Consider the following 26,092-nt stretch of genomic DNA (forward strand, 5'->3'; position numbering starts at 1 on the left):
ATGACATCAGGGAGGGAAAATGGCTAGTTGGGCCCAATTTGGACATTGTCACTTAGGGGTGTACTCACTTTTGTTACCAGCAGTTTAGACATTGATGGCTGTGTGCTGTATTATTTTGATGAGGGGACAGCACATTTACACTGCTCTACAAGCTGTATACTCACTGTTTTACATTGTAACCAAGTGTCATTTCTTCAGTGTTGTCACATGAAAATATATACTAAAATGTTTGTCGCCTCTGGAACAACCTTCCCCCGGACATTCACGCGGCCCCCTCACTGGGTATTTTTAAAAAGCAATTAAAGACAATGATGTTTCCGCAGGCCTTCCCCCCACCCCCCCTTAGCTAATCCTGATTTTCCTTTTTTCTTTTTCTTAGTTTATAATTTCATGGTTGAAAGTTTTCTTCTTTGTAATTTCATTTTTAGTTATTGTTGTACCCCTGTTGTGAGCCGCCTAGAGTGGTCTATTGACTAGATAGGCGGGATATAAATAAAATAAATAATAAATAATAATAATAAATAATAATAAATTATGAAATGTGAGGGGCTGTACTCACTTCTGTGATATAGTGTACTTTGTTTTGGATTCCTGCACCATATAGGCCTCTTCCAACTCCATTATTCTATGATTTCTAGAAGAAACCACAATGGGACATTTGATCTATTTAGAACACAGTTTAATTAGGAGTCTCCATGTGTCCATGGTATATGAAAGGTGTAAAAAACATAGTGATGTTGTTCTATTAGGAATTAAAATGAACAAAATTCTTCCAAAACATTTTTTCCTTCCTGTACGTCCAAGCCTTCAACTGTAAAGTCTGAAATTACTAGGGTGAGAATGATCAAAGTCAAGGGCAACAAAGCAATTAAATCAACTCCTCAAAACATTTACTTTTTTAAAAAAATTCTTAATTGCTTTGTGAATTTTTCCCCCAGAGATACAAGATTTCCCAGATTGACAGGCAACCATTTCAGACAATCAGCCCTCATTGTATATCCACTTACTGTGAATGATATCTTTATTTTGATGTTGTTACAAATTGGTTGCTAGGCTTCCCCTCCTGATATATTTCTGAGCTGGATTTTGTTGATAAATAAGGTAGGAAATGTCAGGATTCTAATGCAGGAAACCTGCGGGGACATCTTCTCTCTCCCTCTCCCCCTTCTGGGTGGAAGGGGACATCTTAGCCCTGGCTCATAATATCTTCCTTGGGATGACAGGCTATTTTTCTTTCATGCTTTCTGTTGGGCAGCCACATTGGCAAAAAGGTGGATTTGAGAAAAGCCAAGCACATGCTAGTGGATTTGGGCAAGGCTTATGGAGCTTTTCTAATGCATTATAATGATCAGTCCTGGGCTTTTTAAAAAAATCCCTAAGGTAAACAGACCACCTCATTGCTCAAAAACTCCATTTTATGTTCCCCGCCAGCTTCTGTTTCCTCTCTGCTTTTATACAGAGTGGATAAGAATTTGCACCTGCTCTCTTGAATGTTTGTACCAGATGCATTTTGTTACACTACTCATACTGTACATAATCACTGTGTGCCTGTCCGCTAGAGAGATCTAGCTATTTTGTCAATATTTTGCAGGTTTTTGGTCTAAATATGCACTGACAATCTGGCCTTATAGATCTGTAGGTTTTAGATTATTTCCATTCATATTGACTGACACCACTTGTTCTGGTGTTTTCATTTAATCAGTGTGGGTCAATGTTCCCTCTAATTTTCCAGAGTGTGGCACGGGGCTCTGCCTCATGCGCATGAGTTTCCAACCAGAAGCAAATGGGTGGAAGCACAGACTCGGCTGTGCCCACCCGATGTAGCACTGTGCACCTTCACACCCATACAGTTTAGAGGGAACATTAGTGTGAGTGCATTTTGATCATGATTTTAAGCCACCTTTGATCATTTAGAAAAAGATGGGATGCCAATATGGGTGAGAGGTGGAAAATAAAGAATATTACAATTATTATTTTCCAAAAAAAGGTAAAAAGGGTTCATATCTTTAATGAAGATCTCTAGAAATATGTAACAAGTACCTCATTATGACACTCTCTGTAAGATAGAAGTGTCCAGCCTGTGTCCTTTTGAATAAAAAAAAATCTACTGTTCTCAGAACAAATGAAATTCTTTGTTCCCTCATGTTTCCCATTGCTGCTAATGCTTACTGATGCTACTCTGTGCTTCACCCTTCTTTCCACAGAGCTCAGAAATGTTACTTTTCTGGACCACAGCTCCCAGAATCCCCAAACCAGCAGGGGGACAAGCACATCTGTAACTCATAAAATCCAATTCTAGAGGCTTTTGTAAAGTAACTTCAGCTTTTCTCCTGATCTGACTCTGAGTGATTTTCCAGAAATAAATGTATACATGTTTCTTTTTCTAAACTGTAGAATACCAGAATATCTATTTGATTCAATAGACCCAAAGAGAACCAAACCACTGTACTTTACAGCTGTGAATGTTCTATACTACATTAGTTCCTCAAAACCAGCAAACAGCCTATCATTTCTTGTGGAAGCAAAACTGCTTCTTTAGGCTTAAGCTGTCTGCACGGCAGGAAACAAAATATATGAGATGTTGAATCTAAAAGACTGTGACAAAGAGATCATGAAGCAAGGTACATTACAATAAAACTACGATAATGTAGTACTGAATATCTGACAGAAATTCAGCTAAATGAAGCAATTTAGAGGCTAGTACTAGATATTAGGTATCATATTATGTCATTATATCAATTTTCCTTATGTGTGAGGCAGATATTCGGAGATATCCAAACAGCCAAATAGCAACTGAAGTATATATGGTGATTTATTAGAAGTATTGTTTTACTGTGTCCTCTCATACAAAGTGTCAAAAATGAGCTCTGTGTAAATCTTAAGTTCTGAATTCTTTGTTTCACTGATAGAATAAGAAAAGAAAAGAAATAACACACATATAAGATATTCACCACCTCTCATCCACCCTGTGGATTCTGGGAATGGTCCGAAACAAAAAGGTAACTCATGCATGCTCTGATTGCATCTGGCATGGGTTAAAAGTGATGAGAAAAGAAGGATGGACTAGGCCTGGTTCATGGGCCCACTCTCCCTTGTAAAGAAGAAAATGATCTTCATACCCTTCTATGTTAGATCTGTGCTCATTCTAAAGAGAAGAATACTCTATTCCCCTCCCCACATTTAGTGAGGTACTGTTGAATGGTATCCAGAGGAAGAATCCCAAAACTAGAAGAGACATCCAGTCACCAACTCCAAGACTCTTATTTTGGGCCAAATCTGATCTCCTCTAGATGTTTTGCCTAGAATATCATTGTGTTTTATTGGATGTATTGATGGAACTGTAACCAATTTTGCCTGGTAACAGAAGATTGCCTGGGAGAATGCAGAAGATGAGCCAGCCAATCCTGAAGAGCCTGTTGGACATGGAGTCAAGAAGAAGAGCTAGAGAAAGAGTAGGAGTTAATTTATATCTGGGAGACGGGGGTTGTATTTTATCAGCGGGTTGTAACTCAATATAAACTTTCATTGAACTCTGTTTACCTTACCAGTTGATATGTTGTAATAAAGAAAATCTCACATATTTTATTCTAAAACTGCTTGGGCTCATATGTTTATGGTTGAAGGCAAGCCTTATAATATTTTAAAAGTGGCAAGCCTGGGTCAGGGCTGGTCACATATGTCTTTCAGTCTTTAAGCATGAGGATGTGGCTTAAAACACAATGTGTTTGACTAAGCCCACCCAACCATCTTTGAACTTGATACTTTTAGCCACCAGGAAGTGGCACACTGTATCAGAAGGTAGAAAATACTTGTTTGGAGGTCAAACTAGATGCCAGTAGCCTTTCTTTTACTCTCGCAATCATGATTTTTGAGAAGGCAGAAGGGTAGGTAATAACGAATTACAAAGAAAACCCATATTCAACTTCCATTGACTAGCCACAAAACTGAAGCATAATGTGTAGAGTTGAGTGAAAGAAAGCACATGGTATGACAAGCATTTCTAAGGATACATTAAAAGTATTACATACCATACACACAGAGGCATGGTGGATGTCCTAGCTACCTTGAAGGAAAATCATAGTAGCACTCTACCTTAGGAAACCCACTTTACACCAGGACCACATGAGCATATGTCCACTCCCTTGCTGAGTTGCATGATTAAGTGGGTTGTTCCCAGGCAACTTCAAGTACTCATGGGTGATTTCAGCTTAGATTCTGGTGCAGAATCTCAGAGGTTTTGTGCAGAATTTGCCTTGGTCACTCCTTGGAAATACATTTCCAGGAAGGAGAAAAATGAGTGAGATCTGATTGATTCTTAGATATCCATTGTCTTTCAATGCCAGCAACCATGGAGTTTTGCTTAGTAAACTGTTCAAGACAGAGTAAGCAGCTTTTTCATAATTACCTCAGCACTAGATAATGGGACTTCTTCTCAACTTAGCATATAAACGTCAGGATCCCACAGAGTTACAGTCTTTTCTCCATGCTAACATCTACTACAGTGTGCACTCATCCCGACTGAAATAAGATATCATTAATATGCCCATGAGGCAGCCACTTTTTTCATCAGAATGCCCTAAGGATATGTTTTGCCATCATTGAGTGTCTTCCCAGAGATATTTGTAGCCCTATTTGCGAAAAACATAGGAACCATTTGCCAAGTTTCATAAGGGACATTCAAGATTAACGAAAGGGGTGGATTAAGATGTTCTCAGGCTAGCTTGTTCTTTACAGTCCCAATACTACCACCCATTTGAATGGATTCTTCTCATTGAGTCCTACTTTCTTGTTCTCATCAGAGAAATAGGATTTTGAGAAATAGGAAAGTAATTAAGTTCTCTTTAAAAACAAAGTAATGGTAATTGTAACTAACAACTTTGAAGTTACTTGAATTATCAACTGTACTGAAATATATTTTGAAAGCAACTTTCAAAGGCTTGCCAATTACAAGTGCACATACTAATTCAAATAATTTGCCAAATTTTTGGCCCCAGGCATCTACCTTTACAATGCAGTGCCTTGTATGACATACTAACCAGAATTCAATGGGTACTCTCTAAGGGTTGTACAACTTGCCATTGCTACTTGACAAAGTGCCAGGCACATCTTGGTTGTACAGTCAGGCACATGACGAAACACATGACCAAGATGAACCAAGGCACCTCATCAATTAGCCATAATTAGTCACAACAAGTTATTCAGAACTTACCTGAACACTAGTACAGTTCTGACCACAGAGTGAAAAGAGTCTGTTGAAGGATGACACCTATTTGAGCAGGAATATATGTAGCTGCTGGCCTTATAGAGGCATGCAAAATTGTTCAAGAACTTAAGCAATGCATAGCCTTCTCTCATACAGGACAAGTCTTGAACTTCCTCCACTGGGATAAGATAGAGAAAGCTTGTCCTGTTCTGAGTTATATGAATGAGGGTAGCTTTGTGTTGATTATGCTGATGGTTTTCTGCTTCTCAAGATTCTACACTTCGAAGATGCTACTGATAACATGATCCTAGCCTCTGTTTTCCATTCCATTTCCCAATTCTTGGCAATATATTTTGTTTTCATTAGACTCTCAAGAAATTGTAGGCCGTTGAAGAGAAAACATGTGATTTATATTTTTTTTATATTTTTATGGTTTCGGTGGGTGAAAGGTATAGCTTCTGTTCAGGTTTCCTTCTCATAATGAAGTGAAGAGTGATATGGAGATATGCTCCCTGCTCCTGCCCCCACCATCACATTCCCACTGATCCTCTCTATCCACCTCCCATAGAGGAGGATATGTCACACAGTTACACTAAGCTGCCACCAACCATTCCCTTTAAGAAGTCACACAGACCAGGGATGGATTTTTAAACAATAAAAAGAATAAGGTTTATTTAAATACACACACAGGAAAATAAAATAATCAGGTGAATAGGATAAAGTAACGTGGCTTATTCTCACTCATACAAGCATACAGTTTGGTTCACACAGAACCCTTAACTTGAAGCACAGACCCTGAACCTATCAGTTCTGGCTAACCCACAGACACCTGAACCTATCAGGTTGGTACTCTGACACACAGTAGTACCCTGTCTGACACACAGACTCCCACAACAGCTTCTTCTTCCCAGCTGCTGCTTCGTCACAACCCAGTGTCTCTCAGCATCTCCTTGTGTGTGTGTGCTTCACCACCCAGGCATCACATATTTATACAGTACAGCCCCTCCTCCTGATGTCCCGCCTTCCACTCCCCATAGGATGGAACTTTCCCTCCAAACCCATGACAGACAGGTAACATCAGTGCTGTATGTAACACCTCCCCTCTTTATAAGTTGTTTTGTAGGGGGAAAGCTAACGTGCTTTTCACCAAAAAACAACCTGAATAAAATATACAACAACAGTTATACATACCATATTATACTTACTTATTCTTACACTCTAAGTTAACCATAGCAAATAGGCATTTAAACATTTACCATATACATTACATCAATTTACCTTTATTCATACAAACCAAATTCAAAACCAGGTACATTTAACTTTTGTCATCATTATATACACATATAGTCCATGTTCTTTCGCCGTCTTCATTCTTCAGGTCTTCTTGATAAGGCGTCAGCAACACAGTTCACTGACCCTCTGACCACCTTCACTTCAAAGTCATAGTCCTGTAGGTTTAAAGCCCACCTCATAAGTTTGCTATTGTGGGTTTTCATTGTCTTTAACCATTGCAGTGGTGAATGGTCAGTACACAGAACAAAATGTCTTCCCCAGATGTAAGGCTTGGCCTTCTGGATCGCGTAGACTATGGCCAAACACTCCTTCTCCACGGTTGCCAAATGTCTCTCACCTTTTTGAAGTTTCCTACTCAGGTAGGACACTGGATGCTGGTCACCATTCTCATCCTCCTGGCACAGAACTGCTCCTACCCCGCTGTTAGACGCATCGGTGTAGATGATGAACTCCCGGTCGAAGTCTGGAGCACGCAGGACAGGATAGTTGATTAGCGCCTCCTTCAACCTCTGGAACGCCGCCTCACAGTCGCTGGTCCACGGGATGCGGTCATCAGCCGTCTTCTTCGTCAGATCGGTCAGCGGAGCCGCAATCTCGCTAAACCTCGGGATGAACTTTCTGTAGTAGCCCACCAACCCAAGAAATGATTTGACTTTTTTCTTGGTGTTGGGTCTAGGCCAATCACGAACAGCTTCTATTTTGGCCTCCAGGGGTTTTATCATTCCTCCCCCTACCATGTGACCCAAGTATTTTATTTCTGGGCTACCCAGCTGACACTTGCTGGCCTTTACTGTTAGCCCTGCTGCACTTAACCTCTGCAGCACTAACTCCAGGTGTATCAGGTGATCTTCCCAGGTATTACTGAAGATCCCTATGTCGTCAATGTAGGCCACTGTAAAGTCACTGAGCCCTGCCAAGGTCTGGTCCATCAGCCTTTGGAATGTGGCTGGTGCATTTCTGAGACCAAAGCTCAGGACTCGAAACTCATAGAGACCAAAAGGGCTGCAAAAGGCAGTCTTTTCTTGATCCCTGGGATCAATTCTTAATTGCCAATATCCCTTTACCAGGTCCAATGATGAGATGAACCGACAACCCCCTATGGTTTCAATCAGGTTGTCTAGCCTGGGCATTGGGTAGGCATCAGGAGTGGTTACACGGTTTAATTTCCTGTAATCGACACAAAACCTAATGCTCCCATCAGGCTTGTCCACAAGGACTATCGGAGAGGACCAAGGACTAGAAGAGGGGACGATTATGTTCTCCCTCAGCATCTCGTCCAGCTCCTTCCGCACCTTGTCCCTATAGGGTCCCGTTACTCGGTATGGGGATACTGCCTGCGGGGGTGCATCCCCTGTGTGGATCCGATGCATCACTCCCTTCACTATCCCCGGCTTGTTGGAAAACACCTGTTGATATTTACTAAGCAGCATTTTTAGTTCTTGCTGCTGGTCTTGGGTGAGTGCAGGACTGATCTTTACCTCCTCTGGGTTGTATTTTACTTCCCCTCTACCCTCCCAGAAGGGTAATTCAGCTTCCTCACTCTCAGCTGCTTTTATCGCGAATAAAACCCTCTGTTCCCCTCTGTAGTAGGGTTTTAGGGCATTCACATGAACCACCCTCCTTGCTTGGTTCTCCTCCTGCTCTATTAGGTAGTTCAGGTCTGACATCTTGGAAATGACCCTATATGGTCCTGCCCATTTGAGCTGCAGTTTATTCTCTCTGCAGGGCCTAAGCCAAAGCACTTCCTCCCCTGGGTCAAAGTGCCTCTCTCTAGCTTTGTGGTCATACCATGTTTTCTGTCTGACCTTCTGAGCTTGCAGGTTTTCTGCTGCCAGCTCTAGATTTCTCCTTAGGTCATTCATCAAGGTGTCTATGTACGTCACAACGTCTTGTGGGTCATCCTGGGTGATCTGCTCCCAAATTTGTTTGATCAAATCAAGGGGCCCTTTCACCCCTAAGTGTGCAGCAAACATGTCAGAGTGACCCCTTTGTAAGATCATGGGGCGATACTTTTCAGGTACCACCAGCTGACTTCTGATCCCATCTCCCCCTTTTGAGATATTCCTCAGGGACTCTCTATATAAAACCCCCTTTTTCTCCAGAAATCTCACTGGGGTTTCAGGTGTTAGCTGGGCGTCAGTCACCTGTTCAAAACACTTTTGGAGAGTGGCGTCTGCCTTTTGCTCCTGTCCAAATCTGCTGTCTGTGGTTAAGGTTTCCACCACAGCTTCTGAACTCCCCTCTGCTTCCGTCTCTGGCTCATCATTACCCCCCTGAACTGTCCCCGTGGTGGCTTGTGAGCGTGTAATCACTAGCACCCGTTTCACATGTTCAGCCAGGTCATTTCCCACGAGCACGGCTGCTGGCAGAGCCGATGAAATCGCTAGCCGCCAATCTCCCCTCCAGCCTTGAAAGTTGACAGGTACCTCTGCTACTGGCAGAGAGATTACCTGCCCCTCAATCCCTGCCACCTTCATGCTCTCATTTGGGATTATAAACTCCCTAGGAATAATATCTGGATGGCACAGGGTTACCTGGGAACAAGTGTCCCGCAGCCCCCTATACTGACGGTCAAGTATTCCTACGTCCACCCCTGCTGTCTCAAACAACGGAGAATCTGTTTTCACCAGCAAGCAGCGCTTTACCTCTATAAGAGGACCATTTTCCTCAGCCTGATCAGCAGAGGTAGCTGTTCCAGACTGAGTAGCCATGGCAACCGGCTCCCTCAGTGACACTGAGCCTTGCTCTTTCTGGACACAGAACACAGCTTTTGGCTGGGTTCCACTAGACTCCTGAGGCACCATTCCTTTTAGCTGCTTCAATTTCTCACACTCTGAGATTAGATGACCCTTTCCCTGACAGAAATAACATTTTCTGGTGTATTTTGATTCTCTCTCATCTTGTTTTGGTTTTCCCTCCAAAATCTGAGGTCTTAGTTTCATGTCTGAGGGCTTCCCTTCACCATGGGCCCCTCCCCCTTGCTGGCTTTTCCCTGGTCCCTGAGAGTACTTGCTGTAGGTTTCTTTGGGTTTACCTACAGATTTCCCCTCACCCAAGGGCTTTCTTATTTGGGAAATAAAATCTGCGATCTCTGCGGCTTCTGCCACAGACCTCGGTTTCCTTTCCCTCACCTGGAATTTCAATTCCCCATGCAGGACTGAATAGAACTGTTCCAGTGCTATCAAGTCTTTAAGCTGCTCATAGGTCTCTGTCCCCTCCTGCGATAGCCATTTCTCAAGCAGCCTCACCAATTGGGCCCCCACTTGGGTAAAAGTTTGTTCTGGTTTCTTGGCGAGGGACCTGAATCTTTGTCTCAGCTGCTCTGCATTTATCCCATGTCTGGCAAACACCAGTTTTTTAAACTCTGCAAAATCTTTCATCAGTTCCTCAGGCATCTCGGCATAAACCTCAGCTAGGCTACCACTGATTAAAGATCGCATAATGGTCATCTTCTCAGTTTCCCTCACTGAGAAGTCCACAAACGCTCTTTCCACTAAGGAAAAGAACACCTCAGGACAATCTCCCTTGTGGTACACAGGGAATTTCTTCAGGTCAGCTTTAGACAGTTGGCCTCCCTCAGAATCCCTATTATTATTATTGTTCTGGTTCATCAGTTCCAGTTTTTTTAATTCAAACGCCATTTTCTCTCTCTCCAATGCCAATTCAAATTGTCTCTGTTTCTCCCTTTCCTCCCTTCTTTCTCTCTCTAATCTTTCTTCTCTTTCCCTTTCCTCCATTTCAAATTGCCTCATCCTCAGTTCATGCTGTTGGGCTATGAGCAATTTTCTAAGTTCTGGGTTCTGCTCTCCTGTGCTGTCACCTTGCACTGAGCCAAATTCATCCTCAGAACCTTGGTCAATCTGGGGGTCTTTCACATCACTCATTTCTGCCATCTGGCTTCGAGTCAAGGGCATAATCCCCCCTCAGAACAGGCTGCTTTAAAAAGTCAAGCCTCAAAATAAAACGACCACTTTTTTCCTTCTTGCCTCAGAACCAGCTCTCCCTAGAGATTGCTGCTGTTCTTCAGCACTAAACTTGCAACAGTATCGAGTCAGAGCCTACCCCCCTCTGCTGGGCCTCTCAGCTGGCAAGCTAGCTCACTGTTACTACGCAGTTTTGCCTCAGCTTTTTCCCGCCAAAACTAGGCTGCCTCAGAGCACCTTAATCTAAGTCTCCCCAGTTGGCACGTTCTTCTACTAGCGCACCTCCCCGTGAGGTACACCTAGAAGATTACCTACGCGCCTCAGACTGTCCCTGACTAGACCCCCCTTGCTCTGGGCACACTTGCCAAGGCTTTGCTGGACCGCTGGACAACTGGACCAGTCGTATCCCACACGCTGGACACCAATCAATGTGACAAACCCAGACCTACTGGGATCTGCCACACGTTAACTATGCTGCCACCAACCATTCCCTTTAAGAAGTCACACAGACCAGGGATGGATTTTTAAACAATAAAAAGAATAAGGTTTATTTAAATACACACACAGGAAAATAAAATAATCAGGTGAATAGGATAAAGTAACGTGGCTTATTCTCACTCATACAAGCATACAGTTTGGTTCACACAGAACCCTTAACTTGAAGCACAGACCCTGAACCTATCAGTTCTGGCTAACCCACAGACACCTGAACCTATCAGGTTGGTACTCTGACACACAGTAGTACCCTGTCTGACACACAGACTCCCACAACAGCTTCTTCTTCCCAGCTGCTGCTTCGTCACAACCCAGTGTCTCTCAGCATCTCCTTGTGTGTGTGTGCTTCACCACCCAGGCATCACATATTTATACAGTACAGCCCCTCCTCCTGATGTCCCGCCTTCCACTCCCCATAGGATGGAACTTTCCCTCCAAACCCATGACAGACAGGTAACATCAGTGCTGTATGTAACAATGCTCCCTGCTCCTGCCCCCACCATCACATTCCCACTGATCCTCTCTATCCACCTCCCATAGAGGAGGCAGTGGTGGTAGTACACATAGAATCATAGAATAATTGAGTTGGAAGAGGCCTATAAGGCCATTGAGTCCATTTCCTTGCTTTGAACATTTCCAGTTCAAAGCACATCTGTACAGGGAAGTGTTTTTTGTATGTGCCAGCTCCTCCACAGCATGGAGTCAGCCACAATTCCATAATTCAAAATTCTTTATATCCCAAAGATAGTTTTTGAATTTTGGAAAATTTTTATATAAACATGAACTGAACTGAAATTCTCGGCATTCCTAGCTCCCCTTAGGCTTCGCCGTTGGTTGGTCCTCATATTAGTCAGCCATGTTTCTGAAGGAATCTGCTTCTGGTTGGTGTCGAATGGAATAACTCCTAGAATCTCAAGTATATCACCAGAGGTTCTCTTTTTAAAAAGGATGGTAGGATTTAAATCATGGTTGGTCAACTTGGCAGATCAAAGGGGCAGTGGATACTTTTAAAGCCATGAAGAAAATTTGAAGGGGGTTAAAAAAGAAAGAAAATGGAAATGGCCAGAAATCTATTTCTGGTTTTGAAAAATGAGTACTTTCTGATGTTAAACACTGCAAAGAAATATTACAAGCTATATAAGTGGTTGGACAGTAAAGTCCCATCTTTACCCTTTAGATTGGAATAAAGCCATGGGTAGTCAAATACATCAATATTAGATCAATACTTTCAAATCTATCAACACACAACTTTAAACAAAGGTCAGGTAGGCTAAAAGTCACATGGATTTGCTGACAGAGGAGAACAAATTTACTTTACAGTCAGTTTATGAAGTACCAGAAGTTCTGAGAGCACAGAAAGAAATTTCTAAATCACCATTTTGAGGACATCTTCTAGAAGGACTTGGAGTCAGTATGTGCTTGATTAGATAAGCTCACTGCAAGGCCAAGCATATGTTTACATGAACCATGTAATTATTTAGTTTTGGCATAAGTAACAGGATGTCACAAATGGTCATTGGATGAAGAATTAAATATATTTGAAAAGCAATGCCCAGGAAGCCAATGAGGTTCTTTAGGGGTTTTTTTGGAGTATGCTTTATGATTCCACATCTGGAGTTCCAGGGCTGGTCATGACATTATCTTTTTTCTTTGAATCTCACTGGTTCTGTGATTATGAGACTATGACTGCTTACATAAGAACATAAGAAGAGTCCAGCTTCCTGTATCTCACAGTGGCCCCATCAGATGCCTGTGGGAGCACATGAGACAACTTAGATACCTGTCTCCTGATACCACTCCCCTGCACCTGGCATTTTGAAGTACCTTCCTTTTAAGCCTGGAGATTCCCATGATGGTTTGTAACCTGCAATGGGCTTTTCCTCCAGAAATCTGTCCAATCCCCTTTTCAGGGCATCTAGGCCAGATGCCATCACTACATCTTGTGGTAAGCAGTTCCACAGACTAATAACATGCTGGGTAACTTTTCTCACTCTCCCAACACTCAGTTTGAGCGGAGGACCCCTGGTTCTAGTGTTGCGTGAGAGGGAAAAGGACTTCCCTCTATCCTCTTTATCGTGATCACAATTGTTCTGCTTCTTTTTCCCTTTCTACTTATATATTCAACAAAGCCCAACATGTTCCTAGCCTCTCCATGAGCTAATCTGTTGATGTATGTACTGAGTCCTTCTAGGACACATCCCAATGTAACTTTCTTTTCCTCACAATGGTAATCTAGACTATTTTAGGAACCAAAACTTAGCTCTTTCTTGACAACTTTACAAAATTTGCTTAAATACCTTCTGGTGTGATAGTGCCCGAATTCCCAGAGTGTGAACTAAGTCCAGACTTTAAATGCACTGGTTAATTGAGGATTTAAAGGCGTTCCTCTTTCTTTCATAATCAACTGGAGTGCTTATTAAATAGATCGCAGAGCCTAACAAGGGGAATTACTGTTTCTGGGGGCTTCTAGGAGTGATAAGTCATTTTTTTAAAATTGTGAGAAAAATCATTTTTGAGGCAGGAGAGCATGAGTCTGATGAGATCAAAGCTTTGAAAAAACAGCCACTGGGCTTACATTAAACCCAAGGGCTACATTAACTAAATAAATATACTTCCACAGTGCACTTCTACCGGTAATACTAAAACATTGCACTGATAATGCTGAAGCACATTTTGTTCCACTAAATGTAAGCCCCTGGCAGAAGAAGCTGGACAGATAAGAAGACTTAGCAAAACTTTCCACAATAAACCGCTCCACAGGGCAGTTATTCCATGTAGTGAATAGCTTCATGCGTAAGTATATCATACAAACTGACTCACACCCATTCTCCTCTGTGCTGGCATTATAAATAATCAGTGACACTGTGGACACATATCAGACAAAATAAGAACAAGAGACAAAAATGTTTTGGCACCTTGAAAACTAACTGCTATACTGTATTTTAATCTGGCCCTTTGGGGATCGAGCCCACTTCCTCTGACACGAGATGAGACCATATGAGAATCATATTTATACATGGCCCCATGACTAGGTGGGGATACAGATTATGGACAAAGTGGCAACAGTTAATAACCAAATAATGTCAGTTATCAGTCTACAATAGCATAGCTGACACAAAGGGAAAACTATGGGAATCAATGCAGGACTTCACAGTTTGTAATGACTTAAGAACCTTTGATTGATATTCAGTCCTCTTAAGTGGGTCTCCAGTGTCCATATATACCTTATCTCAGCTGTTTCTCTTTCAAGTCTAGCTTTGTAGTTCTTTTTCTCCAGAACAGTGAATTTCAAATCGTTCAAAGAGTGTCTAGGTAGACAGAAATATTCGTGTATTGCCATTCCTTATGTCAGATATATGCCATTCATTCTTCTGATACTACCTTGTTTGTCCTACGCAAAGTGCAGAAAGACATTGTTGGCAAATGATGGCATAAATCACATTAGCAAAGCAACAAGTAAACAGGTCCTTGGTACTGTGTGTGACATTGTTGGGGCCTGTAATCATGTTGCCAGAGCACATATGGGGACAGAGCTGGCACCTCGGATTGTAACAGGGATGAGTTCACATCTCTGTCAGCATTCTAAAGTCTATTATGTGTCAATAGTTGCTTGAGATTGTTTGCAAGGAAGTACAGGGGACGTGGTGGCACTGCGGGCTAAACCACAGAAGCCTTTGTGTGCAGCAGGGTCAGAAGACCAGCAGTCGTAAGATCAAATCCACGCGACGGAGTGAGCTCCCGTCACTTTGTCCCAGCTCCTCGCCAACCTAGCAGTTCGAAAGCAGGTAAATGCAAGTAGATAAACAGGTACCACCTCAGTGGGAAGGTAAAGAGTGTTCCGTGTATAGCCGCACTGGCCACGTGACAATGGAAACTGTCTTTGGACAAACACTGAGCAGCGCCCCCTAGAGTCGAACACGACTGACTAAAAAAAAGTCAAGGGGAAACTTTACCTTTACAGGCCTTCCACCAAAGGAAAGTGAACTATTTTTGTCAAGAATGGATTGAAAATAATTTTGATGCATGTGAATGGTCTCAATTATGGGCTAAAGGTGACAACTAATGGAGTTTGGCCATTTTCTTGTCTGGGTCTGTTTCACATTCGGTTGCTTCTGGGAATTCACATTGCCCAGTTAATTTTTTCTTTAACTATATTGGCTGAGTATTGTAGTCTGAGAAATACCTTTTGTAGGTCCTTGAGTTTGGAGTCCCTATCTTGTGGGTCCAAGCAGATGCAATTATATCTATCAACTTGGCTGTAGTGTAGACAGTATATGTTGTGCTGTGCTCAGGATGGAAGCTGGATACATCCAAGTAAGTATAACAGTCAGTGGGTTTCTAATATAACTTCCTTCCTTCCTTCCTTCCTTGAACACCATCCAGCCAATGAGCATTCAAGGCAATATCAGCTTAGGTAAAATAGAAACAATGATGAAACACAATAAAACACAAGCACCTCAAAATAATAAGTTGAAATGGGTATGGAAATCTTCACATCAGAGTGAAAATGAAAATGGACCAAGAGCCTAGTGGAACTATATAGTCTTCACTAACCATCTAAAACTTTACCTGAAAATAGATTAGAAAAGATCCAAAGGATGATTAATTAGAAAGAATCCAAATTATCAGCTTTATCTAAGGAGGTCTGGAGTTATACATGTTATCATCTGTTCTTTTATACAACATTTAATTTTATAAAGGGGAAATTAAAAATTGGCTGTTAATTAATTTGGCCAGTATCCAATCAGTAGCCTCAGCTAGAGCTCTTGAATCATTTGCTGAATAGTGAGGCAATACTCACATAAATCCTACTGACTGTACAGGGGTACACTAGCTGGGATTAGCAATAGGATACTGGCCCTAGAGTGGTGAGAGCCTGTTTAAGCTTTCTTTAAGTAAAATGTCTTTTTACACAATTACCTTTTTATAAGAGACTAGGATTTTACAAGGCTTGAGGAGGCAAAACCTCCTACCACACCCATGATTTCCACAGAAACCATGTAGAAATATCCATGCTGTACCTATCAAGGCCATGGTAACACAAAGGGGGGGCAATGTCACCTGTGGAGGCACTTCTATCAGCCCAGGGAGGGAGAGAGTTGGCCATATGGATATCCCATGATCTGAGCAGAGAGAATACCTTACGCCAGAGGATAACTGCTTGTGGCGATCTCCTCTGAAGCCCCTATTCTCCCAGGTCTTCACAAAGTTCTCACCCTTCTTGTTTCTTCGCTGCCACCAGGTATTACTGCTTTAATACCACTTAATCATGGAGAAATGGGTGCTTTTAAAACTTAAGTCATTTATTAGGTCAAGGAAGTTAACATCTGATTAATATTTAATAAGTAAATCACAGGCTGATAATCACTAGTATCTGAATCTAAATTGCTATAACTTTAAACCTCTTTTAACTCTCTATTCCATTCATTGTTCTCACAGATTTCTAACTCACTCTTAGTTCACATTTAAGTTTCACACTGTCTCTCAGTACCAGAATCTCCCTTCATCCTCCATACATCAGCCTTTATATCCAGCCCCCTCCCCCCTTGGCTCCGCCTTCCATCCTCTCATTGGCTCCTTCTCCACTGTTCAGCTGTGATGGACAGGTGAGGGCAGGGCTGTTTGCTACACTGCTTACTCAGACCCTAAGCTATTTCTAGCAGTACAACTGGAGAACACATGTTTAGGTATATGGCTGTGGAGCCAGAGGTTGGGAGTTTATTCCCCACCATGTCTCCCTCGTAGGGGATGGACTTGATGATTCATAGGGTCCCTTCCAGCTCTGCAGTTCTAAGACGATGGTGGTGATGATGATTTTCAGTCTCACCATCTCTGCACACAAATATGAGAGTCTATAGAACATGGCACCTCACCAGGACAACAGATTCCTTATTTGATCTTGTGGATTTTGCCTGGTGTCCCTTAATCATGTGGAGGTCTCTCCCTGTAAGAAACATGTAAAGGTGGCTAATGAAGAGTTGTCATAGCATTAGAAATAGCCACTGATACCAGCTAATTAACCGATAAACCAAGGAATTTCTCTAAATGTTTATATATTTCACTCGTTATCTTCACATTATATATGATCCAATTAAGGGTCCCTTTTTACATGAAGATTCCCATGAAGACCCCATTCCATTCAAAAAGAATAATTTTGTAACCAGTAGTCACTGTTGAGGTTTAGATAGCATCCTTCCAAGTGCTTGAATTTATTAGGCTCACAGAAAACAAGCAAATTAACCTGTGTCAGGTCAGTCTAGTCTTTCTGGCTATTTAATATTTCCTTTGTGGGATTCAATCTTTTAAATTGGCAAGTAGGTCAGGCTGGAGAAAAGCCTGCAGAACAATTTGGAGTGGCTCTGCCTGGTCTCTGCCTCATTTCTTATTCCTGGTTTCCGCATGTGCGATTAGTTTCTCATAAAAATTCATCGCATTCTGTGACTTTTGTGGGGAGGAAGTAGGTTAATGCCAGAGCTTAGAAATACTGGCTTTTTGCAACAAAAGAGCCTAGTATCCTCTACTTTGCATAGCAACTGAGGGATTCTGGGAGGTGCAGTCCAAAAAAGTAAATTTCTCAAACTGATTAAAAGAAAGAAGACTTCTCTTGGAAATGATCATATTATGCAACTATTAGTTAGATGGTGTTGTGTTATATAAAATGTTTTGAATAGCATCAGGTAGGTAAACATATTATAGAACAGTGGTCAAGGAACAGGGATAAATTACCCCAAATGGGGTAAAAATGAAAATTCTGAGGGTAATGAGGACAGTCGCAGCAGGCATTTTACCCCCAGGCATTTTATTTCCATCGATGCTGTGTGTAGGTGGGTGTTCCATTGTGGGGAGAGCAAGCCCTGGCAAGGAACTGAACAGGGCACCCGCCTGTCATCCTCAACTCCAAAGTGGGGGGGAGGGCAGCGTACCAGGCCAGCTGGACTCTTTGCTCAGCAGAGCCCTGTCCGGGGCTCTCCTTCCTGCCTGCGCCCACCTGCCTGGTGCACTGTCGAGGAGCCCCCCTTCCCACTCCACCTTACCTGAGCTCATGGCCAGTGGACCTGCCAGCCCTGCGGCACCGCCTCCCCTCGCCAAGGATGCACCTTCCCAGTGGTGTGGCAGCTCCAGCCTAGCTGCCCGGATGATGTCCACAGGTCCCAGGCAATCACAGAGGTGGGGCAGGGGTCAGCCACAGAATGCAAGAGCCCGGGGGGGGGGGTGTTTTGTAATATTAATGTATATAATGGGGGGGGGGGTAAAAAGTAAAAGAGTTCCCTGACCCCTATTGTAGAATAGGTTTCTCATGCTTATAATTACCATTATTACCAGGTCTGCATGATAACAGCAATTTTGTTAACAATTACAATGCAAGGCTGAAAATGAAAGTTTCAATTTAATATCTTTCATAATCCACCCAGCCTACAGGTGTCAGGTAGAAGGGGACACAAAGCAGTTTATGCTGTGTCTTCTACATCATCATAATCTGTGGTATTCTTCCAACACCATTTGGTCAGACCATATTCCCAGAAATGTAAAAACAGCTGAAAAATTGAGCTGCATGGAAAAGGGAACGAAGCAATCCCTCACTGAGTTGCAAATGTAATGCAATGCATTTATTGGGGAAATGAATTAATTACAAGTCACTAGTTCTTTGTAACCAGTTACTTCCAAGATCTGCATTTCAGTCTTCTTCAGCTCCTGGACTCCACACATACCACTACCATCTTTGTTTGAGTTTTTACTGCATGTTGCCTGTGGTTTGTATGGCTGGGTGGGGTTTTTCTGGGCTAGGCTGACTATCAGTCTATTCAGCACTAACCAATTATTGCCTCTCACCTCTGAATTCAAAGAGAGCCCCACCTCTCTGCTGAGCAAACCTTTCCTCCTCTCTAGTCTGTTGCAACCAATCAGATTGTTAGTTTGCTGTTGATCTGGTCACAACTGTAAGTAATGAAATGTTATTTATTCTTTCTCTTGTTAAAAAAAAGGCTTCAAGACATTGAGACAAAATATAATTAATAATCTTTATCTAGTTCTCTTAGGAAAAGGGTAAACAGGACATCCTAAGAAAACAATAAAAGTACTAAAACTACATTACAAAACATACTAACCAGTAAAGGGAATTAAAAGAAGGAAGAAAGAACTGGACTCTCACAAGTTTCCTACACCTGCCTTAGTCTTTTATGTCATGTATGCCTTTAGGAGCAAATGACAGCCTAAGACCATTCTGATTAACCTGCCCAGTTGTGATAAGAGAGAAAGGAAACCCAATTACTGCTAGTGGGTTCAGAATCATTCCTACAATGAAATCCCCTAGCACATTTCAGTCTGTCTCAAAAACCATAGATTCCAGTCAAGAGATAATACAGTGAAATTTGTCCATTTTTCCTTCATTGCTTTCTTGTCTTCATAGCTGTAGGACTTGGATCAGCCATGCACTGCGAGAGAAATTAATTCCTGAATTCTACTTTCCCATAAGCAATAACATCTTTCCACTCTCAAGTCAAGTGTTGACCTTTCTTTCTTTTCTGTTTTTAAAGAACTATTTCTCAGCTTTTTAATGTATTTCAGTCCTATAAGCCATGCCCAAGGTAATTGCTTTCATCTTTCACGTTGGACTGCGCAAAAAGTGATGGGCGAGGGGGCTAGGTTACAAGTTACACTTGTGAGCTCTGTGTTTTGCCTTGCCAGCTGCAAGGTACTGATGTTGCTTATCCCAGGAATGGATATCAGAAGTTCCTGCCATGAAATCCTTGGGGTAATTTAAATGGAAAAGAAAGCTATCCGTCTATGATCCATACTTTCCAGGAGGCTGGTGGTTGAAGGAGACAGGCACGAGAAGTAAAGATCAGGGAAAACAAGGTTCTTCAAAACTGAGGGCTTTGAAAATTATAACAGGAGGTACTGCAACTGCTTTTAAAATATGATCAGGAATCATCATTTGTATTATACTCTGTGGAAATATTTGCCCTCAATATGCACAAAAAATTGGAAAAACCACATATCTGAGTTCCTTGCCTTTTATTATACAAAGGTTGTGCTTCTTTTCATCTTGTTTGTCTCCAAAATAACCTTGCCTAATAGACTAAATTCTAATGACTTATTCATTATTTTATTTCATTTCATTTTATTTGCTGCCTTTCTCCCCGAAGTAGACCCATGACTTGCCAAAGAACCCCATAGTTGGTTTAGATTTCAAGATCCACCTTCTCTATGGAGACCAAACACTTGTAATTTTTCAAAATATCCTACTTAATTATATTCAGAGCTGGGAATATAGTCTGCACTTCACACTGAAGAAGCCACTTGATGGTCAACCTAGTTCCATGTTTAAATGTTCTACCTTAGGTAGTATGATAGATCCTTAAATGGAGATAAACAAAATGCCTGTAATTTGTTTGTTCTTGTTAATTTAATCAACTTTGATTCAACCAGACACCTCCACAAGGAATTTCCAAATCCCATGAGGTACCTCACCTCCAGGCAAGAGTGAGATGAGTACTGCTATTTGTTTTCTTATTGAGAGATTTCCTTTGCACAAAACAACAGTTCCTTCGCTCAGTGAAGCAAAGCACAAGCACCAAGGGCAAGCATGGATAGCTGGTTGATTCAAAAGAGCCAGGCATCCTTGCTAGGCTACTAATCTCTAAAAGTCCCTACAACCAACTAGCAGCTGTTATCATCTTATGCCATTTTACTATTTGTACTGAAGTGTTATTCCTGTGCTTTGTGCAATTTTGTTGAAGTGGTAGACCCCGCCCCCAAATGGTCTTGTACTCTGGTTGAGAGTGCCAAAAATAGCTCATCCTCTCACAGGAAAAGGAGGATATTTCTGCAGTTCCTTCTCCTCATGTGCAAAGGGGGGGAGTTAGAATTTACGCCCTTTTCTTTGAATGCTTATAATTTCATTGCCTTTTTATTTACTGTGTTTTTCGTTGGGTTAAATGAGAACTGAACACAACAAAGCTTGGCTGCATCAATTTTTGAAACCAGATACAGGGGTGAATTTGTTTCAGCATCATACTTTACTGCATTTGTTTCCCTTCAACCTTCATAAAGGCAATATACTCAAGTTCTGCTTCATTTTATTTGGTATATATATCTCTGCATTCCAAAAGCCAATATATTTGAACTCATTTCATTTTATGTGGTATATATCTCTGCATTCTTGGGCAAAAGAAGAGACTTTCCCCACCCTATGAAAGGCAGATGAATTCCACACCATTTTGAGTGGAGTGATACCATTCTTGGCACTTCAAATAATATGCCAAATTATATGTTTAAGTATACGTTTTATGGGAATACACACTTCTATGTCTATTTTGAGAGAAAATGCATATTTAAATAGATGTTAAAGTGTGGATTTATTTTACATATACAGTATACTTTGCAAGGGTTAACAAGGAAATGAAGTGGTATGGAGTGATGTCTCCTGCTTTGCGATTTCTTCATTGATACTGGATTGGATCCAGACTTAATCACACGTAGAGCTGTTGTTCTGTGCAGTCAGGTTGGAACTGACTTACCTTCCAAGGTAAGTGAGATATTTAAGATATGTAAGGAGTGGTTTTACCAGTTCCATCCCACATCAGTGAGTTTCCATGGGTGAGTGGGAATTTGAACCCAGATCTTCTGAGTCCTAGTCCTTCACCCTACCCACAACACCTCACTGGTGATGTAATCACACTTGGACTCAATGAAATCAATAGGACTCTCTCTTTTTTTGACATTTTAAATTAATACCAAAAATTACAAGAATTAGTTATCAATGAGAATTAGGTTAGCCATGACTAGTTACAGCTAAACTAGACCCTCTGATCCTGTGAGCTTTTATTTTCGTCAACTCAAGATGTCTCCTCTCCTTCTTTCTCCACTCAATCTTGTCAGACGATTGCTTTTTGTTATTCCACTTTTTGGAGGTGGGTACAGTCTCATCTGCACACCTTTATAACCTTATAAAGGATATAATAAAAGCAATTTTAAACAGTGCTATGTGTAAAACAGTTAAAAACCAAACAAAGGAGAAATAGAAAGACTTGTCCATGATTAGCTCTTCCAGTTTCCCCCTTTCCAGCTCCTTTAAGCACATGAAACATGCAACAGGACATTATAATTCACCACATTACTGCTGTCATAATGTAGTTCCACAGATCCTCTCCCACACAAAAGCCCCACTGAGTTCAGTGGGATTTCCTGCCTTATAAGTGTGGATGAGATTGCAGCCTCAACCACGTCCTTCTTTATTTTTTGTTTGTAAAGCCTTTTAAGAGAAGAATACAACCAATCCATAGTTATACTGCAGTGCTACAGCATGATATTTGAAATTAGATCAGCACCCACACAGTCAGTATGCTGACACTTGTCTTTGCCTTTGCTTTTCTATACAAAACAAGTGTTCAATAAGACAGAGAGAGAGAGAGCAGAACTGGAGTCTTAAGCCTTGCAATCTTATTCACATGAAGTTAATTGAATGGAACTCTCAGCAAGAACTGGATTGAATACCATGTAAACCAAGAAGTTACTTTTTGTTACTCCTTTTCCGTATCTTTGCATAGATAAGTGTTGCTACTCCTATTGTGGTGGCAGCGGTGACATTGATGACTGATAATATCTGGAGGGCTGCCCTTTACCCAGTCTGCCTTAGAAGAAAGGCAGGAGATTACAAATGGGATGATGTTCTACAGAATTGGAGGGTGTTAGAGAGTCACATTTTAATCTTTGCAAAAGGTAGGATATTTTGACAGTGACTAGCCATCATGTAAAGAAAATTCTGGCCTCCTAGATGTTGTTAGGCTACAGTGCCCATCAAGGTTCCCTTTGAGCCATGTGCGTGTGCACGTGTCTCTGCCTCCCTGTTCTCCTCCTCCATGCAGTGATTCTGGTTGCGGTGAAACCCTGCGTGCAGGGGGCAGAGTCTCATGTGCATGCAGGGGCAAAGTTGAATGTGTGAGAGGCAGAGCCTTGCCCAGCAGGGCTGAAAATTAGAGGCTACATTGGTGCCCATCATCCCTGTATATCATAGGCAATGATGACAGACTAGGGGAACTGCAGTCTAACACCAGCTGGAAGATCACACTTTCCTCATCCCTCGAGTAATCCAAAATTAGCTTCATGGTAGACCAGAAGCTAGAATCTAGGACCAGTACTTGCTCCATTATACCCCACTGGTTCAGAGGATTGTGCTTGCTCTTAAAATAGTTCAGACACACCATGTGCTGATTCATACATGCACATATAACATTTAATATCTTCACATTGATTGCTGTTAACAAAATACAACTAATACTTTATATTTTACTTATAGGTTCACATATGTGGACTATCCTTTATACAAATCTCTCATGCCTCATCTTGATCAGTCATCTTAAGAAGGGGAAGAGGATAGTTTGCACCCAGAGGTGCCAATGAACAGGAGAAACCAAGCGACCAACAGACAGCACCCTCAAGAAAGACTTGGGGTGAAGGGCGGATGTCAGTTCTGTCAATGAGGTGTTGGATGATCAAGAGAGCCTGACAGCTTTGGATTCCGTTTGACCAAGACGATGGATAAAAAGAGTTGAGCTAAAGCTATGTCAACATCTCAAGATCTCTTGATAACTGATTGGAAACAGGTGGATGCCCAGGAAAGGCATGTTAAGAACTAGAAATTCTGTGTACACTATCAGTTAGTTTTGGGAGATAACTCATCAAAACCTCTTTGCCTTGCCTGGACTCCTTGAAACAATTTGTTACCTGGAGCTCCTGCAATTTAAAGTCACAAATTACTTGGAACAAATATTTTTTTGCTTGACCCATGGACACTGGTGATCTCTCTTTTAAGAGTTAGAGTGACTTTGAAGCTGCCATCCAGCACTTGCTGCCCACAAACATGACAAGAACTATGTTTTGTGAATTAGCTCTCTGGCTTGCTACTTTGGGTGTTTAAAGACTAAGTAACAAGCACAAGTCAGACTGGGTTTGCTCAGCAGACACAGAGTGCTATTTCGCTGTCGAGATGAAGTAATAGGAAAATGCGAGAGAAGGGAGAAGGACTGGAATGGCTAGAATCCTGAACAGCAACACTCCATATTGCAACATCTTCTTACAGATTCACTTTAGTAAAAACCCCCTCATGGGCATTGTTGCTAAAACAGGGAAAGGAATACATTCCTTTCCCTGTTTTAGCAACAATGCCCATGAGGGGGTTTTTACTAAAGTGAATCTGTAAGAAGATGTTGTCACAGTAAAATGATCAAAATGAAATTTATGAAATGAGGGAGGGAGGAGGGATGTTCTCACACAGTGGTGTATCCTCTTCAAATATATAATCCTTTTTTTTGTCTTCAGAATAAATTATGATACATCGGGATGCAACCCTACAGTCTTTGAGATGAAGTATCAGAGATCATAGGAAATATCAGATCTCCCTACCAAGGTTAGAGACAGAAGAGTTCATATGCTCATCCTCCATTGATCCTGGAAACAAAATCTGCACCTCCTCACGCATCTAATATTGCAACCCTGAGATGGAAGAATGAGGGCACAGTGTGGGCAGACAAATGTAGCACCCAAAGACCTACTAGTGCCCAGCTTTGCTTCCAGCATGGGTGATGTTTAGCCCCACCCCTGTTCCTGGTTTAAAAGATTCCCCCTCTAGTATTTCCAAGTCACAGGGTACCAGGTGAAATTCCAGGGTCTTATTCTATTTGCTCTGAAATTAGTCCCCAAGCAATGAGACTAATCTCAAAGCAAGAGGCTCTGAAATTCCTCACTGCCACCAGGCCTCAAGACATAGCACAAAAGGGTTTGTACACATGTTGTGCTTCATTCCATTCCAAGTCATGTCTGTCTCTCTTCAGTGACATTAGGGTCCAGTCTATGACATCAACATGCCCCCCCTTCTCAAGTTTTGTTCCTAACATTTCAGAGAATAGGATGCATTTCCTTCCCATTGTGAGGATTTGGGGAAGTGGGGTGGAAACAATGGGAAAGCAGCAAAATAGCTTATTTTTTCTTCATGACCTGTTGGCAGGACTTTGGAAATGCATTCCATCTCCTGGTGCCTTAAACAAACATGTATGCTTGCCTTGTGACAGCTTCTGTTCCTTTTCTGAGCTTTGAACAAATATGGCTCTACCTTGCTCACTCCTTATTCCAATTAAATACCTGATTCTGAAACGTCAAAAAAAAAATGGAATGTATTCTATTTACTGTACTTTAGAATTAGTGTTAGAATTAGATTGCAGGGCAGAATAGGAAAGATTTTGAAATTGGGTTCTCCTTTTGATTGAACTTAGACAACTGTATATATTACTGGGAGAGAGACTGGGGTGTCATAAGACCTGATTTATACATTTTATTGGATATTACAGATGTACCTTAAATTATGGAAATAATATATATTCCAGATTTAATACCTAGCCTTGACAAATGAATGGAACTGTCAGCCAAATGCTACAAGAACTGGGGAGAAACATAAAACACCTGAAGGGGAAAAAAATTTAAATGTCTGTTTCACAGATGACTTATCAAGCATCATTTGTCTTTAGCAGAAACAGCTTTAACCATGAAAAATTCTTCGTAATGTAAACTGCTGTCACATGGTAAATTATAGGGAAATCTATGGAGGGATAAAAGTTTAACAAATTTATATTTTGTTTTTATATGGCAATTTGTTATAATTTGGCTTCACTTAGGGAGATGCAGAAAAATGTGCACTCAGATAATAGGAGACAGATGATGCTTCCCTTAGCAGTCCACTTCTATTCCACTAGAAGCTGCATCAGTTAAATTACAGCCTGTCCTGCACTGGTTAAAGGCACAATGTTGCAATTATATTTTGGGCTGGGGATACAAAACTAGATGAAAAGTAAACATTGCCAATGTATGAAAAGTCTTTTCTGTTATATCCTCAGCTAGATGGGACATACGTACTAATGTAATTTGCTACTTTTAGTCCATGAAATAAAATCTATGAGAGTTATTTTACACAGCATGTTGGCAGTGTGTAATAAGGTTAAACAAAATTGCTTTTCTGGTTTGTTATTTTGTTTTGATTTTATCATTAAAGCTTTGTTTTATTCGGGTTTTTTTTCCATTATATTTTTTCATTTCTGTTTTTCATTATTGTGTTACGGTCATCTTGATTCCTGATTCTGTCCTTTGAAGCATGAACAATCCCACATGTTTTGTATAATCTGAAAAA

At 41.4% G+C, this 26,092-nt stretch overlaps 1 long non-coding RNA gene across 2 annotated transcripts; it reads left to right on the plus strand.

The window, feature by feature from the left end:
* Window positions 1–18,171: 18,171 nt before the first annotated feature.
* On the plus strand, window positions 18,172–25,368 carry LOC140707736 (uncharacterized). 2 transcript variants are annotated; one of them, XR_013536881.1, is made up of 4 exons: window positions 18,172–18,851; window positions 21,290–21,442; window positions 23,213–23,519; window positions 24,235–25,368. It is a non-coding gene; the product is annotated as an uncharacterized LOC140707736 (long non-coding RNA). The 2 variants fall into 2 exon arrangements; XR_012087907.2 differs by lacking the exon at window positions 24,235–25,368 and having other exon boundaries at window positions 23,213–23,704.
* The last annotated feature ends 724 nt before the right edge of the window (window positions 25,369–26,092 follow it).

The sequence above is a fragment of the Pogona vitticeps genome, chromosome 5 (assembly GCF_051106095.1).
Source record: "Pogona vitticeps strain Pit_001003342236 chromosome 5, PviZW2.1, whole genome shotgun sequence".
Taxonomy (NCBI): domain Eukaryota; kingdom Metazoa; phylum Chordata; class Lepidosauria; order Squamata; family Agamidae; genus Pogona; species Pogona vitticeps.